Genomic DNA, 13700 nt, shown 5'->3' on the forward strand with positions numbered 1-13700 from the left:
AAATGGCTAAGCAGGGATGGCTAGAGGACAAATGTAAGGATGTAGAGGCCTATCTCACTAGGGGTAAGATAGATACCGCCTACAGGAAAATTAAAGAGACCTTTGGAGATAAGAGAACGACTTGTATGACTATCAAGAGCTTAGATGGAAACCCAGTTCTAAGCAAAGAAGGATAGCAGAAAGGTGGAAGGAGTATATAGAGGGTCTATACAAGGGCAATGTACTTGAGGACAATATTATGGAAATGGAAGAGGATGTAGATGAAGATGAAATGGGAGATTTGATACTGCGTGAAGAGTTTGACAGAGCACTGAAAGACCTGAGTCGAAACAAGGCCCCCGGAGTAGACAATGTTCCATTGGAACTACTGACGGCCGTGGGAGAGCCAGTCCTGACAAAACTCTACCATCTGGTGAGCAAGATGTATGAAACAGGCGAAATACCCTCAAACTTCAAGAAGAATATAATAATTCCAATCCCAAAGAAAGCAGGTGTTGACAGATGTGAAAATTACCGAACTATCAGCTTAATAAGTCACAGCAGCAAAATACTAACACGAATTCTTTACAGACGAATGGAAAAACTAGTAGAAGCCAACCTCGGGGAAGATCAGTTTGGATTCCGTAGAAACACTGGAACCCGTGAGGCAATACTGACCTTACGACTTATCTTAGAAGAAAGATTAAGGAAAGGCAAACCTACGTTTCTAGCATTTGTAGACTTAGAGAAAGCTTTTGACAATGTTGACTGGAATACTCTCTTTCAAATTCTAAAGGTGGCAGGGCTAAAATACAGGGAGCGAAAGGCTATTTACAATTTGTACAGAAACCAGATGGCAGTTATAAGAGTCGAGGGACATGAAAGGGAAGCAGTGGTTGGGAAGGGAGTAAGACAGGGTTGTAGCCTCTCCCCGATGTTGTTCAATCTGTATATTGAGCAAGCAGTAAAGGAAACAAAAGAAAAATTCGGAGTAGGTATTAAAATTCATGGAGAAGAAATAAAAACTTTGAGGTTCGCCGATGACATTGTAATTCTGTCAGAGACAGCAAAGGACTTGGAAGAGCAGTTGAATGGAATGGACAGTGTCTTGAAAGGAGGATATAAGATGAACATCAACAAAAGCAAAACAAGGATAATGGAATGTAGTCTCATTAAGTCGGGTGATGCTGAGGGAATTAGATTAGGAAATGAGGCACTTAAAGTAGTAAAGGAGTTTTGCTATTTGGGGAGCAAAATAACTGATGATGGTCGAAGTAAAAAATGTAGGCTGGCAATGGCAAGGAAAGCGTTTCTGAAGAAGAGAAATTTGTTAACATCCAGTATTGATTTAAGTGTCAGGAAGTCATTTCTGAAAGTATTCGTATGGAGTGTAGCCATGTATGGAAGTGAAACATGGACGATAAATAGTTTGGACAAGAAGAGAATAGAAGCTTTCGAAATGTGGTGCTACAGAAGAATGCTGAAGATTAGATGGGTGGATCACATAACTAATGAGGAGGTATTGAATAGGATTGGGGAGAAGAGAAGTTTGTGGCACAACTTGACCAGAAGAATGGATCGGTTGGTAGGACATGTTCTGAGGCATCAAGGGATCACCAATTTAGTATTGGAGGGCAGCGTGGAGGGTAAAAATCGTAGAGGGAGACCAAGAGATGAATACAGTAAGCAGATTCAGAAGGATGTAGGTTGCAGTAGGTACTGGGAGATGAAAAAGCTTGCACAGGATAGAGTAGCATGGAGAGCTGCATCAAACCAGTCTCAGGACTGAAGACCACAACAACAACAACAACACCTGACAGTGTCAGATAGTCAGAGTTAAAATAAAATGCAACAGAGGTGCAAGCCACTAGGTGTGGCCATGTATCCTTTGCTGCAGTCAACACAAAACTGAAACATCATGTGACTTGAGCGCCACGGCAACTTCAAGACAATACGGCCATCTTGTGGCTAATTGGTAAAACAAGCTATTTTGCAAACATCTCTCGTAACTGCAGAGAGGGAAATAAACAAATACCTGAACGGTGTACATGAAGTAACTACAATAGTGGTACACTTCATGATATAAAATACAACTAATGAATGACTGGCTGCAGTACAAAAATTCCAGAATAAATACATAAAGAAGACATATACGAAATAATCAATTAAATGACATTACTGCCTGCTATAATAGATACATTATAAAAACCAAAAAAGTTTTTTAATTTACGTATATGAGCCGTAAAAAGTAGAAAGAAAAGGTGTCTCTGAATCTGCAGGAAGTAGTTGGTACATCAAAGTGTTAGACCTCGTCAAGCAGCGGCTTTATGCCATTGAAATAACTTCTTCCGCGCAACTGCACCTGCTCGTTGAGAAAAAGTCCGTCATTCGAAAGTAAATGCTTAAAAGCTTCCATCTCCTCCAAAATATCAAGTTTACGCCCTTTTTTTTGCAACATGCAAAATTTCTATCTTCTCAAATCCTTTAGGAGAGTGCCCTGTGATTAACAGGTGATCTGCAAAAAAAGAATTGGGGGCACACGAACCGTTTTCCCTCAGAAAATGTTCTTTACAGCGAATTGGAAAGGCACGTCCTGTTTGACCAATATAATAGGCACCGAAAGTGTCACATGAAATCTTGTGGACACCAGAATTCTGCAGAGGGCTAGTAGTTGACTTTAAATTAAGGATTACACTTTTTACTGAAGATGTTATTTGTAGAAAAGGCTATATTGCATTTGTATTTAATCCGAAGCAATCTTTGAATCTGGTATGACACTGGACCTAAAAATGGAATTGAGAAGAATTTTTTCTCCGATTCTTCTGGGACGCTGATGAAAGAACTAAGTGTAGTACCCTTCCTGCCAATCTTCTTTCTGAGGATATCATCTACCAACCGAGCTTCGTAACCATTATTTACTGCCATATTGCTGATGAAAGAACTAAGTGTAGTACCCTTCCTGCCAATCTTGTTTCTGAGGATATCATCTACCAACCCAGCTTCGTAACCATTATTCACCGCCATAGTTTTAATAAGGTTAATCTCATTATTGAAGTTTTCTTTCGAGAGGTGAATGGAAAGTGCTCTGTGAATAGCCGAGAAAAAAAAGCATTTTTGTGAGAAGCTGGATGCGTAGAAGAAGCTGGAACGATTTGATCAGTTTTAGTCTCTTTGTGGAAAATGTTGAAGGAAATGTTAATGACAACGTAAGATCGAGGAAATTTAATTGACGATTTTCATTTTCTAGTTCACAAGTGAACTTAATATTATCATGAAGATCATTAAGCAGATTGAGAATTTGGTTGATCCCATCAGGAAGAACTTTGTAGCATTTACTTTCGAATGATGGACTTTTTCTCAACGAGCAGGTGCAGTTGCGCGGAAGAAGTTATTTAAATGGCATAAAGCCGCTGCCTGACGAGGTCTAACACTTTGATGTACCAACTACTTCTTGCAGATTCAGAGACACCTTTTCTTTCTACTTATTGCGGCTCATATACGTAAATTAAAAAAAAACTTTTTTGTTTTTTATAACGTATCTATTATAGCAAGCAGTAATGTCATTTAATGGATTATTTCGTATATGTCTTCTTTATGCATTTATTATGGAATTTTTGTACTGCAGCCAGTCATTCATTAGTTGTATTTTATATCATGCAGTATGCCGCTATTGTAATTACTTCATGTACACCGTTCAGGTTGTAACGCGATAGCTCTACTGCTCTACTGATTTATTTTGCCTTTTGTTTTATTTAATGTTATATCGTTGAGTTTCTGTAAATGTTCTTGGATTGAACCCATACCATGAGAGTGCTTATTCTTTTCTCTGTTATAAACTTTGATGTCTTTTAGAATGTGGAAAGTTTGTCCTATGTAGTATGTACGATATGAGCAAATGATATGTTTGTCTTTATAACTTAATGTCTTTTATTATCTTTAAAATTAAATAATTTTATTTAAATGATTTTGTTTAGAAATACCTATATGTGAAAATGATATGTTTTGTTTAAAATGATAGTTTGCTGTTATTTAAACTGCCGACCTTCACCTAGTATTCTTAGTTATTATGTATGGAAAAGGTAGTGTGGTTCCCCTTGGGAACGGAACTTAGTAGCGCGCGCAAATTGTGGTTGGCATACGTCGAAAAGGTGGAACAAAGAGTCAGTCTGGGACGAGCTATCAAACTGTGCACTGCCCTTGTAAAAGTTGTATAATGTGCTGGTTCCGAGAGAGGCTTTTCCTGCCGCTTACCAATGCCTCGGATGGATGGATAAATAGCTGGAACTATACTGGAACTGGTATTTATCGCCGCCACCAAGAAGGGACAGAGTCCAGCAATTCTGCCAGCAAATTCACCTACCAACATGCAGTTGCCAATACATTGCGCAATCACTGTAACGGAATACTATAATAATGTACAGTGAAAGGTCAGCTTATTGGATGTTTTATTGTGCATAAATATAAGATAATTATAACTGAATTAATACACCTACCTTGATTTTTTCCCTATCACAACACCTCTCAGGCTCCTCTCCATTTGAACTATGATTAACGAGTGTCCTAGTTTGTGGGAAAAATTAAAGCTTAAAAGCCAAATAGTTAATTGAATAATGTCGTTTGACCTTTGGTAAGAAGGGAATATTCAGATTTACTGTGGATTTAGTGAAATTGTGAGAGGTAGTAAATGTAGTTTTGTGAAGTTTCAAAGTCACCTATTTAATCATTTACTTGACAGTAGAAGACTGTGGTAATAAAGACAATTTGCTGTTTCTTTTAAAGATTAAAGGTTCTTAAAACTGAGGCTTATAAAGTTTTGCTTAGTTAACGATCATAGTGCTGCCTGTAGTAAATTTTAAAATGTGTGTCAGTTTCTTGCAAACTTGTCAACATCGTGTTTCACTGTGGTGAAAGTGGAAAACTGCAAAAGTGGAAAGTTATATATTCATGTTTGCTAAGTGTTTGTCTCTCTTGTGTGTTGGAAGTGCATATTAATACACTCCTGGAAATGGAAAAAAGAACACATTGACACCGGTGTGTCAGACCCACCATACTTGATCCGGACACTGCGAGAGGGCTGTACAAGCAATGTTCACACGCACGGCACAGCGGACACACCAGGAACCGCGGTGTTGACCGTCGAATGGCGCTAGCTGCGCAGCATTTGTGCACCGCCGCCGTCAGTGTCAGCCAGTTTGCCGTGGCATACGGAGCTCCATCGCAGTCTTTAACACTGGTAGCATGCCGCGACAGCGTGGACGTGAACCGTATGTGCAGTTGACGGACTGAGCGAGGGCGTATAGTGGGCATGCGGGAGGCCGGGTGGACGTACCGTCGAATTGCTCAACACGTGGGGCGTGAGGTCTCCACAGTACATCGATGTTGTCGCCAGTGGTCGGCGGAAGGTGCACGTGCCCGTCGACCTGGGACCGGACCGCATCGACGCACGGATGCACGCCAAGACCGTAGGATCCTACGCAGTGCCGTAGGGGACCGCACCGCCACTTCCCAGCAAATCAGGGACACTGTTGCTCCTGGGGTATCGGCGAGGACCATTCGCAACCGTCTCCATGAAGCTGGGCTACGGTCCCGCACACCGTTAGGCCGTCTTCCGCTCACGCCCCAACATCGTGCAGCCCGCCTCCAGTGGTGTCGCGACAGGCGTGAATGGAGGGACGAATGGAGACGTGTCGTCTTCAGCGATGAGAGTCGCTTCTGCCTTGGTGCCAATGATGGTCGTATGTGTGTTTGGCGCCGTGCAGGTGAGCGCCACAATCAGGACTGCATACGACCGAGGCACACAGGGCCAACACCTGGCATCATGGTGTGGGGAGCGATCTCCTACACTGGCCGTACACCACTGGTGACCGTCGAGGGGACACTGAATAGTGCACGGTACATCCAAACCGTCATCGAACCCATCGTTCTACCATTCCTAGACCGGCAAGGGAACTTGCTGTTCCAACAGGACAATGCACGTCCGCATGTATCCCGTGCCACCCAACGTGCTCTAGAAGGTGTAAGTCAACTACCCTGGCCAGCAAGATCTCCGGATCTGTCCCCCATTGAGCATGTTTGGGACTGGATGAAGCGTCGTCTCACGCGGTCTGCACGTCCAGCACGAACGCTGGTCTAACTGAGGCGCCAGGTGGAAATGGCATGGCAAGCCGTTCCACAGGACTACATCCAGCATCTCTACGATCGTCTCCATGGGAGAATAGCAGCCTGCATTGCTGCGAAAGGTTGATATACACTGTACTAGTGTCGACATTGTGCATGCTGTGTTGCCTGTGTCTATGTGCCTGTGGTTCTGTCAGTGTGATCATGTGATGTATCTGACCCGAGGAATGTGTCAATAAAGTTTCCCCTTCCTGGGACAATGAATTCACGGTGTTCTTATTTCAGTTTCCAGGAGTGTAGTATAACGGGATCAATACTTGGTCTATTGTGCTAATGCTAGGTACCAAGTAACGGGAAGACCACTAATTATGAAAACAATAATTTCTTTATTCAAAAGGCAGTGAGTAGTAACCTGTTAGTGAATTCCTATTAACTTTCACTCTAAATGGAAAAGTATTTAGCTAAGAGAGACTTAATCTGTGACCAGCTCATAATTTTGCAGTGAACTACATTTATAATTTTATGTAAACTAGGAAAGTGTTTGAAAAATAACACTTAACGTATGTCCAATTTATAATTCTTTTGTGAATATTAATAGTAATGTTATAAAACTTATTCGGTTTGGATAAGCCCTGAAAGTAATAGTGTGTTTCGTCATGTGTTGTATTTATGCAAATACTCTGTTCTGCTCTGTCAGCTTCCAACTTTAACCGTGAACATATGCAGGTGTCAGAGTTTATTGCACTTGCGTGTGGCAAAATATAGGTTGTGTTTGTCCGTCAAAGTTACTCATACCTACTTTCTTAAAAAAGAACGTTAATCTTTCTCTTGCCTAATTAGGCTGGCGACCGTTTTCATTATTCTTTAAGCCATGTAGCCAGGTAAAACATTATTTGTTACTGTTTGAATATTTACGTAATTGTGACTTTCACTTCCGATAAGCTACCTCCGTTAGGTACAACACGGTCAATATAACAAGATTCCTCTCAGAGGGTAACACTGCTCTGTTGCGTTATACCATAATTGCTTTAACAAGATAGTTTTATTTCACAACCTGCCTCCATCTTTAAGGTTATGGTACAGCAGTAGCGGACGGTAGGCTAGAATTAGAACAATTTCTGACTGAACGTTACCACGAGACATTAAACTCACAAATCAGTTTTCCAACAGTTCCATGTACTTGTAGGACACGACGTTCAGTAGACTCCTTTACGCTCTCACTTCTCCTATTCGCTTGTCTCCCCATCCTCAGCTGGTTGTTTGGAAACTTTGCCGGTTGCCACAACTTGGTCAGGAAAATTACGAACCATTTTATCGAAATTTTCGGTGAAATGTTACTGAGCTTATGGCAGGTAACCTATTAAACAAGCAGACTACGAAGTTTCAGCCATATGTCAAGAAATTTGAAAACTAGTTCAAGATCAGTATTCGAACCCCGATCTAATACTTAGCAAAGGAGTCACCTCATGCAGATCTCTAATGTTGACTGTTACTGAAGTATTGCTCCTGATACTGTGGAACACTACATCCATAGGTGGTATGTGGAAATAGCCCAGCAGAGTGTAGTGGAGGGATCTGGTTGTAAATTAGGCACAATAGAGAAAGGTCAATGAGATTTTGTCGGTCGCGCAGTTCAGTTACGACGGATAAGAGTAACTGGGAACGTGTTTCTTGGAGTCATTTACTCGTGTACAATCGTAAGTGGCTATGATCTTAAGCGCTTATTTGACAGCAGTATTTCTTCTTCCTAGTAGATTGACGCGATTGACGCGGAATCCAGGAGATACCGGCACTTACCTTTTTCTCCTCCTTTTCTTCCGTCCAATTTCCTGCAGAGTTTGATGTTTTTGTGTCTTGATACACGGCCTATTCTATTACATCTTGAAAGCTGTTCTTTGCCATATTTCGTCCAAGTGGATTCCTAAATTTTTGATACTTCTTCTCACTTATCTCAGCTATGTCAAAGACTTGTTTAGTTATTCAGTCATTATTCATCCTGTCGGTTGGTGCATAGACTTTTGATATCCTTTTTCTCACGAAATATGTCACTGTTCCTGATTTCAGATATCGTACTCTATTAGCTCTTAATCTGTTTCCTGAATCAATGCTGCTTTTAACCGCTAGTATTTTTCGTACGATTCTTCTTTCCATTTTTTCTAATTATTCGATGTATCCCTTCGTAGTCACTTTCACAGTTAGTGCTGCACAGAGATATAGTGTCTCTGGTCTGACCATTGAATTAAAGGCGTTCAAAGCGTGTACACAGGGCATTTGGCCAGTAATCGAAAATGTGTCATGATTCTCTCTGCATTGACGATAGATTATTGTTTAGTCCTCCAATCGGATTTCCGTGAGGGCACTGACGAGTGAGAAGCAACCAAGAGGGAAAAATTGAAACCAAAATGCAACAATCTGCAACTCGCGACTGAACATGATAAGGAAGCTAGAAAATCTTAACAGGGGAATTCAAAGGCTCGATATAGCTATAGAGGGGATCAGTGAAGTTTAGAACTTAGGAAATGAACTACTGACCGAACTATAGGGGCAGATCGCGGCTTTGCGGATAGATCAGCCGGTAAGAGCAATTGTCCTCGAAAACAAGACCTCAGGTTCGAGTCCTGGTCCGGGACACGTTACTAATCTGCCTATACGTCGCAGCACAGTGAAAATTTATTCCTATCAAAGATGTATCAATAGCCTCCTTGATCCTCTCAGCGAGGAATTGTCACGTGATATCTGTTAAAACTGGGGCTCTTTCCTGCTCCACTGTGCTGTTCGAACTGTGCCGTGTTAAACTTCATGGCAGATTAAAACTGTGTGCCGGACCGACACTCGAACTCGGGGCCTTTGCCTTTCGCGGGCAAGTGCTCTACCATCTGAGCTACGCAAGCACTACTCACGCCCCGTCCTCACAGCTTTACTTCAGCCAGTATCTCGTCTCCTACCTTCCACACTTTACAGAAGCTCTCCTGCGAACCTTGCAGAACTAGCACTCCTGAAAGAAAGGATATTGCGGAGACATGGATTAGCCACAGCCTTGGGGATTTTTCCAGAATGAGATTTTACTCTGCAGTGGAGTGTGCGCTGATATGAAGCTTCCTGGCAGATTAAAACTTCTCGTCTCCTACCTTCCAAACTTTGGCAGTTTGGAAGGTAGGAGACGAGATACTGGCAGAAGTAAAGCTGTGAGTACGGGGCCTGAGTCGTGCTTGGGTAGCTCAGATGGTCGCCGGCACAGTAGCTCAGCGTGCTCTCTGTAATAAAAAAAAACTGAGTCAAAGAATCAACGATCAACTTGAACGGATGTCTTGTGACGTCCGCCCAGACCAAACGCAACGAACTATATCGAAAAAAAAAAAAAAATGGAAGAGCACTTGCCCGCGAAAGGCAACGGTCCCGAGTTTGAGTCTCGGTCCAGCACACAGTTTTAATCTGCCAGGAAGTTTCATATCAGCGCACACTCCACTGCCGAGTGAAAATCTCATTCTGTGCCCTATTATGTTTCCCATGGAGCATTTGTTTTTTTTTTTTTACTGTGGTTTCCTCCAATAAAGTTTTTACTGATGTGTATCAAGCGGGGACACTCGAACAACTGAAACTGTGTTAAACGAAGCATAACAGTTCTCGTTGCGTTTAAACCTGATCTATTAATTAATCTAAATTTAATCCGTTATTAATTTAATTAATCTAAAATTATTAGACTAAAATAGATTAATCTAAAATTATTAATCTGAAATTAAGTAATCTAAAATTATTAATCTAAAATTGCGAAACAAATGTAAGGAAAATATATATTGCAAACAGTGTTTTTCCTCGTGCTTCGATCGAGTTACGTTTGCAAGGTAATTAATTTAGTTCGGTTGCTACCAAATGACACTCGCTGTACCGTAGTAACTCGGTAAATTTAATGCTGTATTGATGAAACACAATGTAATACGGGAAGTGTAGGTAAACTTGTCAGTTCAGTAATATCCCGAAAATTTCAAGTTTCTTGTTTTTAGGCGTTCTGCGTTTACTAACATACTTCGTTTGTTAATAAAGTTAGTTGAAGTTACCAAATATCTGGCTGTGATATGGTGTAATTGAAATACTAATGATCTCCGTCGACTGACGCATGACAGTTGTACGTCCACACAAACTCACCGTGAGGTTTGTTTAGTGAATGATGTACTAAAGTAAAAACGTAAAGGAGTATTAATTTTATGTATCTGATGGGCGCATTGATTTCGATGATGTCTTGATTCAAAACATGCGTTCGTGGATTGTGACGCTGGGATGTATGTAATGTAAAATTAATGTTCAATATGCATATATGTAGCCAACTGGTCCTTGGAAAATCAGAGCACATTTATCAAGCCCAAATTCGTTTCGATTTCCTGGTTGTGCTTGATTTACAGGTTCTCAGAAACATTAAACTACTCTTGTGGCGATATCAGTCTCTGATCGCATTTTCGCCAGAGAATGAACTATTTCCTGCATTCTCGCAGCTGTCGTGTTACTAAAAAAAAGCCATTGTACGTGTAACAGACAAAAATTACATGACTTGGGCTGCTTAAACTAAAAAGGACCACGGAGTTACAACTGGATGACAGGTTATCGAAAGAGGTACTGATTAAACCTGAAGATTATCCTCACGCATTTTAAATATGGACTTCTGAACATTTATTCAAAGTGTGCTCATTCAAAGTTTGTTATCCGCTAACGAACGATAACGCTTAGCTGCGGAGTTTATAAGTTAGTGTATTGTAATGTGTCGGACCAAAATGACAGAAGGGCATGTGTCATTCATCCCCTTTCAAGCAAGTTAGACGGATATAGTGAAAGTTCTCAGTCGCGTAAATTTCAAATGGATTTTGTAATACTTCTATGTACAAACACAGGACTATCTAAAAAACATGGCCGATGCTTCAGGATTTAATTCCTTATGTCAAACTGTAAATAATTTATTTCAAAATGGAACCGGAAATGCTTATGCGCCCCTTGCCCTCCTTCCCTCCATCCACCCACCCGCCCACCCCTCGGTTTTATTCAGTTATGTTTGTCGTCTCTAGTTTCAGTAACTACCTTCGATGCCCTGTATTTTATTGGGCAAAAACTTTTTAAAAAGTAAAAACTTGTAATACACAGAGGGGACTTTTCCTATCACGATTAAAATTCTATAACTAGTTTCGGTTGCTATCTGTAGGTATCTTCAGGTCCGTAACACAGGAAATTATGTAAATCAATAATTGATTATTGATCAATTATTGATTGTAGTCTGCACAACACCTCATCAAAAACAATGAGGAGCCAATTCTAAAAGTGAAAGTGAACATTTGACAAAGCTGTTTAACAGTGTAGTGTAAACTATGTTAATACTTATCAGGTAATACACAGTTCCAAGTATGAAAAAGCGGTGAATAAGCATTGGAAGGCACCATTAGCTGTAGTCATGTAGAAACATCCATTCGTAGGTACCAAAACAATATCAGTACTTCGTTGAAAATCTCACGGCGAGGAAGCCAGGTTGTAGACCTATCGAAAGAACCGTAGACCAGAAATCTCAAAAAGGTTACTATACATTCAAATGGATTTTAAAATGTAAAGACAATAAGGGCATAAAGTTAAAATTACAAGGCAGACATCTGTATTATGTCCTAAATTGGCAACATGCCATTTGTAGGAAGCCTATCCTGTGTAATTGGCATTAATTCATGAATAACATCCAAGAAACTCGTGCCACAGTCCAACTAATTTTAAAACCGCAAAAGTAGCGCAGAAATGAAGTTAAAAACTACAAAACAGGATAGCTGAGTTATATAGCTAACTGGCAGCGTGCCATATCTAAAAGACAGATCATATGTGAGGGTCAACTGATAAAAACATCACAGTTCAGAGTAGCACTAAAAATTGATTAACATACAGTAATCTTGCAGTTTGAAGGTCATGTGGGAAAATGTTCCATTACGTGAGTGGAAGCTTGATCAAAAGCTCATTACTAGCAATAGTATAAAAGGTATTATTTTGAGAACAGTATACGCAATGGTTCTAAAAACTGTCAGCTGTCCCGCAACTGTAAACACACAAGCCATACACTTCCTAGTAATTTTGTATTAAAGCACTGTTATCAACAGTCATAAAATGAAAGGGAAATAATGCACCCTTGCTTCACAAGAATGATTGTGCGTGGAGTATAACGTAGTAACCTTTACGAAATATGTTCAAATTGAAGGATAATATGAGAACGCTGCTCACCCATCTTTCACACAAGACACATCAAAACAAACTGAATTATGCAAGGGTTCCTACTGGACGATCGAAATAGCCAACATGGGCGATACGTGACACAGGAGCGCTTGCGTTTACAGAGACTGGCACAATTTTATCTTATGTACAGTGTAAAGGAATATAGTAGAGGCGGTTAAAAAGGATGGTAATGCCTAATATATGTCTAAACTGCTTGTAGTCGTAAGTATCAAAGTAGTTAGAACTATACAAGTACATACTGTGGCACGTGCCCCCGGACGCCAACCGCGTGCTGATGTAGTCGACGCCGTAGAGCTGCTACTGCCACAGCTCTCGCGGCAGAGTAGAGACACGATGCGATACAACGTCAGTCCCCATAGATTAACGGAGAAGAACCTTAAAAACTTCCGAAAAGGCGTTCATCGCGTAGTCGTTGTATCTCAATTACAAGTCCGCAGCGTTTCCACTTATGCCAACTCGTATAATTGTTGCTTTTATTACTAATATTGTATTTTTAATTGCCCGGATTTGCAGTAGTTATAAATTCTTCTCTCGTTCGCATAACACACACCACTGATTGCGACGAAATATTTTAGTTAACAGTTTTTTCTTACGCTGTTGTCTCGTTGCTATTGAATTGCTGTGCTGGTATGCAGCGAGAACCAGAGATACTCTTTAATTCAGTCTTTGTGAGATTGCGTCGTAATACGAAAATATTTTAAAGTTCACTTCTCAACTAATGACGTGAATATTTGCACTTCAATGAAATAGTCTTTCATGAGTAGTCGTTGATTTAGACATTTATCAAACTATTTAATGATGTAGTCCACACCGGGTATTTAACTGGTAACGAACAGTTTATTGTTATTTTATCACTAAATACTTATAACTCCCGCACCACTCGCACACGGAATAGTTTAGTTAAGTCAGTCCGATTGAGTTATAGTTTCATGGCAATTACAACAACTCAGCACTTTAGCGTAATTGTTTTATCCTCATGATGTCGTGTAGTTGGGTCCTACTGAAGACTAATTGCGTGTATTCTTTCATAGAATGTTCACTTCTCCTTAAGGTCCAACTAATTTAATGTCAAGTCCAGTGTTCACTAATGCCGTTATTAGATTTCAATTAACCAGTAGTGCAAGGTTAAATGAGTCTATCTGTTCCTGTCTCAGTTCATAAAATCAGTTTCTTAAGCCGTGAATCCCGTCACGCAACAAGCACTTCTAAACTCGAAAACAATCTCGTCACCATTCGCAATCTCAATAATTCAGATCAGAACTGCTCTCGTACGTCTGCACTGGATGAGTTCTGGCAAGCGACTTCTTCTGTGGAAGAACATTGTAGGCGCATTGAATACCTTCGTTGCGCTTACAACT

Source organism: Schistocerca piceifrons, chromosome 4 (genome assembly GCF_021461385.2).
Source record: "Schistocerca piceifrons isolate TAMUIC-IGC-003096 chromosome 4, iqSchPice1.1, whole genome shotgun sequence".
NCBI lineage: Eukaryota > Metazoa > Arthropoda > Insecta > Orthoptera > Acrididae > Schistocerca > Schistocerca piceifrons.